Here is a 5,315-nt window from a genome sequence, read left to right on the forward strand (position 1 = left end):
TTGGGCCTATGTGAAGAAAATGTGCAAATATAAAACAGAAATGTGAATATTGGAGTTGCTGAATGTTAGAAGAAAGCCCTGTACGCACAATGTGGATTTTTCTCTGTTGACTAATTACTATGGTTACTAATGTCTTCCTAAATGGCAAAGCGTTCAAAAGTAGAGGCGGTACTGAACTATGAGAATGTATACCAGCTTGTTTTTCTGACTTAATTTCACCATTCAAAACAAGCCAGTCGTAGGGATTTTTTTTTGCAATTTGAAGGAAATGTTAATACATTGTTTTGTTCAGGTTACAATTGTGGTCTGGTATGTTACAGGTCAAATTTATTTCAATATATTTGGACTGTGAGGGAACAGGGAGAATGTGCCAACTCCACACAGAAAGACCTGGGTCACTCCATGTAAATATGCGTATATATATATATATATATATATATATATATATATATATATATATATATATATATATATATATATATATATGTGTGTGTGTGTGTGTGTGTGTGTATATATATATATAAATATATATACGTATACGTATATATATATACACACACACACACACACAAAGTGTTTTTCTCTGACAACAAGAATATCCTTACCTTATTACAAGAGAAGATTGTAAACTTGCAGCTTTCCATCCATAAAATAGGGAATGGTGGTTTAGATAGGTGCAGCACAGCAGTCTCCAAAAAGGATGGTGTGCAGCAGATCAAATGAAAAAAAGGAAAATGAACACAGCTCACTGGAGACAAAGAAAATTAACAGGTAATCAACTTATTGAAAGAACCAACTAAATACAACAATGCCACTGACACACTCTATATATATTTAAAATGTATCTAACAGACATGAAACATTTCACATTATTAAGATTTTGGAAAATAATAACAATAAAAATATCTATGCTATATATAAAGAAAGGTTTTATGCAATTTATAAATATATTTCATTCTTATAAATAAAAAAATATTGTAAAAAGTTTAATGGAAGGTGACTGACTAGTAGCGCACGCGGCGCACAGCTGTGGGCGCACGAGCCAGTTTTGGTCTCGTGAGGTTTCTGACAGTAACGGTTATTTTACCTCAGCTCCGCTAGTTTGTGGTCTGACAACACTTTTTGACGGTATAACATACAATATTTACAGTTTCCATAGTTAATTTGATTCATTTTTCATTATTGGTATTGTTGTTACTTTTATTACATGTAAATAGTGTTAATTTAAATCGGTGTGTACCTTATATATCTGCTAGCTTGCAAGTTGCTATTTCAAATCTTCGTAAATATACTTTCAGGGGGAGTGTCAATTAGATAGTTTAGCAAAGGACGCTACATTTTATGGTTAGTTAACGTAATAATAATAATAATAATAATAATAATAATAATAATACGGTGCGCGAATTACGAACAAGATGAGTTTCAGTCAACCCTCAAGAATACGTTCATTACGTAACCCTAGCTAACTTAGCTAGTTAGCCAGCTAGTTAGGCTAACGAAACGCTAATCAAAGTCAATGCCATAAAGAGAATCTCTGCCTGGTGAGTTTGAGACTATTTCTAAAGTATACGGTCAAGGCAATTAATTATGTTACCAAATGTAATTTTAGTGTTAAATAAATGATCTATGGCTCGGCTCAGCCGACGCTAACGTTAACATACATTAGCTTGCAAGCTAACTAGCTAACTCTAACATTATCAAGCTAGCTAGGTTTGAGTAGTGGCTAGCTGTCCTACAAGCAAAATATTTAGTTAATGTACGCTTATTGTATGCTTTTACAACCTAATAATAAGCACTGTTGTACAATTTACAATAAAATGTAGTAAAACAACTATAAATCTCTATAAGTTATATAAAACAAAAACTTACCTCTCAGCCCGAAGCCTGCTCATATCACATAGAAACTCGACCCCAAATGAAATGATGCAACGCCTTCTGCCAGTGCAGAGCAGCAAGGGCAAGAGATAAAACACGGATAAGAATATCTCATTCCCCAGACACGCAAAAATCACTATTTGTTATTTAAGGCATGCTTATAATGTATTTAATGTATTCATGCAAAATATGGCTATTGACAGTTTTGTTTATCTTTTTTTCTCTAGCCCTATTCATCTGGCAGCATGTTCCCTAAAACGGTAAGTCCAATGATCTAGAACGACCCACATTATACTTAATGTTTTATTACTATACAATAATTATAGTTAATTTTATATTTTTAAGTGTTCAATAAACTGGATTTTTTTTAAAGATAGACAAATATAACCACATTAATAGACATTACAAGTAATTTAACATTTTACTTTTTGGCATTTGGCATTGCTGGACTTGTGGCTCCGTACCGGGACTTCACTCAAGCTGCTGGAATACAATTCCCGTCTTATCCCGATACTATTGGTTATATTTACATATCATGTGACAAGCGGCCTCCGACTAACATTTAACATCATTAAGCTCTGATTTATCAAACAAGCTTCTGATATGATGACAATAAATAATATCTCACATGAGGACCGCTTTGGAGGTGTTTCAATGAACAAACTCATGTAAAATAACTATTTTCGATATATGGTTTTTGTATTTATCTTGGTATTAGTGTTTTAGTCGACAAATAAGCACATACCCTATGCTGGTTACTCTTTAATTTGCGAGCGAGTTCATAAGTCATAAAATAAAGGTATATTATTATTATTATTATTATTATTATTATTATTATTATTATTATTGTTGTTGTTGTTGTTGTTGTTGTTGTTGTATTGACCCTCCTGTTGTTTTCATTCTTTGTTAGCTATTTTTTTGGTCTCAATATAAAATTAAAAATCCATTATTTGAGCTCATAAAATTCAGTTTATGTTAAAAAAATACCAAAGGAAATAACAAAGAAGCTGAATTAATCCTTGGCAGAGCTTAGTGTGCTCGGAGTGGCCCTTATCTAATCTTATTCTTGCATTCATTTACATTCAACTATGTATGCATTCTCTATTCATCAGCCACTACTTCGCAGTAGATTAGATGTGTTTAACCTTCTGAGGGAATTCTCCTCTCCCAAATGTTTGAGTTGGTTGCGCCCACGAGTGGTCTTTTCTGGAGCGATAAAATTAAATATAGCAATAGAATAGGACGAAGCGTCACTGGCTGTGATGGAGGTAAAGAGGCCAGGTGGAGCCGAAAAAGCCAGATTAAAAAAAAAGAAGAAGATGGAAGAAGAAGCTGCCAAATGTTTAAAATTAACGAGCTTGTTTTCCAGAGGACAGACTCTAGTTGCAGCCGGTAAACAGAGATATGGAAATAATCTTGAATTGTCAGCTATTGCGCAACGTTTGCAATGTCGACTTAGCGTATTTTGTAGAGCCCAATACACATCATTAACCTCTTAACACGCCCTGGCCCGCCGGCGGCCCAGAAATATGTCATAATTAATATCTGGCTGTGTTTATTAAAATAATTATAGGCACCCAATATGCCATTTTAAAGATTAGAATCTCTGCTTTTCAGTTATCTAGCCTATTTAGCTGTATATCCTTTCAGAAAATAAACATTTAAAGCGAAATATGCCTTGTTTATTAGAATTATTATTCATAATTACCATATTTGCGTTTTTTGTACGTTATATTCAGTGTTGGGCACGTTACTTTGAAAAAGTAACTAGTTACTAGTTACTTCTCCAAAAAGAGTTACTCCACTATAAAAGTAACCAGCTACAACTGTACCGTAACTGTAACCGTAAAAGTAAATTATGTAATTACTATTATTATTAGAAAAATAACAAGCGAAAATAAACCCAAAATGTTGACAAAAATATAGTCTAACGAATTTAAAAAAAAAAGAAACGAAAAACTCCACACAACCAAAGAAAATTACTAAGACTTGTAATACTGAAAAAAAAAAACGGAAAAAGCAAATTCGCGTCTGGGGATGAAATTAAACAAATTAGACAGGCACTTGTGCGTGTAAAATAAGTAAAGAACGAAATTAATACTAATAAAAAATAAACTATTATTATTATTATTATTGGCAGTGGTAGTAGAATAATAATACTTGACGCTATTATTAATACCAATTCTTTTTCAAATTATAAAATAATAATAATAATAATAATAATAATAATAATAATAATAATAATACATGCTATTAAAATGCCACTTTTTATCATAATCATTTTCATTGCAGTTCCTACAACATAAGCTTTTATATTTGTATCCAGTTGATCTGCATAAATTCATATTCATTTTTTTTACTTCCCCCTCTTGTAAATTGTCACTACTATGATTCTAACAATAATATAACCAGACACTTTGCACTACATTTATAATATTTAATGTGGTTCTATTTGTTTTATAAGTTACATCGGAAGCCATTTCCCTGTGGTTTATTTTTTTGCGCTCGGTGTGAAACACGCGTTAATATTTAAAATAACAATTGAAATGAATTAGAAAAAATAATCATTGTTTTTCATTTTTGTAATAATTCAGTCAGTTTATTTAGTCAGTATTTAGTATTGCACTTGCCGTGGTATAGCTGTATTAAACCATCATACTGCATGTCCAGTCCGTGGATTTTCATTATATATTAAGTACAGTTAATATATGTTGTATGAAGAGATCACAAAATTGAAAATGAACAAAAATACTTCTTTGTTTATTCTCTTAGGCTTCATCCCAGGGAGAGGAGGCTTGAGACGCTGACAGCGAGCACACCACACATTTTCAAGATCAGTTCATGTTCACAGTTTATTATTGTTACAATAAAGGTTTTTGCATCATCACTTTTTGTGTCTAATTTTACGCTACAAGCATTTACTGTCCCATCATAGTCCGTGTTACCAGGAGGTCCTACAAACGTCCTAAGTATGTTGTATAAACGTCTCATCAGAGTCCCCTGGATGTTATTTCGGGGTCCTATGAACGTCCTAAGAACGTTAAACAAAACCTTTAAAACACTTCCCATAAGCGTCCCCTCGGAGTCCTCAGGTGGTTCTAGAAACGTCCTAAGAACGTTACTAACGACGTTTAGAGGACTTTCCATCAACGTCCCCTGGACGTCCCGTGAAGGTTCCCTGGTGGTCCTACAAACGTCCTATGAGGACGTCCGCTGCAACATTTTGGCGACCCTACAAAATGCCCGTCCTGGGGACGTTCGCGGTGTTGGTTCGGGGGACGTCCTCCGGACGTGTTTTTGTTAGCTGGGTTGCCATCTCAAGACTTGACTATTGCAACTCCTTTCTGGCTGGTCTTCCATGGTGAGCCACCAAACCCCTGCAACTACTTCAGAATGCAGCAGACTCCTTTGCTGCGTTCCCTTCCACTTGTTTCTTATCG

The 5,315-nt window shown here is 33.8% G+C and overlaps 1 long non-coding RNA gene across 1 annotated transcript; it reads left to right on the forward strand.

Annotated features, from left to right (window-relative positions):
* Positions 1-1,039: 1,039 nt before the first annotated feature.
* Positions 1,040-4,762, forward strand: LOC111189357 (uncharacterized). Its single transcript, XR_007440518.1, has 3 exons — positions 1,040-1,128; positions 2,103-2,135; positions 4,648-4,762. It is a non-coding gene; the product is annotated as an uncharacterized LOC111189357 (long non-coding RNA).
* The last annotated feature ends 553 nt before the right edge of the window (positions 4,763-5,315 follow it).

This window comes from Astyanax mexicanus, chromosome 8 (assembly GCF_023375975.1).
Source record: "Astyanax mexicanus isolate ESR-SI-001 chromosome 8, AstMex3_surface, whole genome shotgun sequence".
Classification (NCBI taxonomy): domain Eukaryota; kingdom Metazoa; phylum Chordata; class Actinopteri; order Characiformes; family Acestrorhamphidae; genus Astyanax; species Astyanax mexicanus.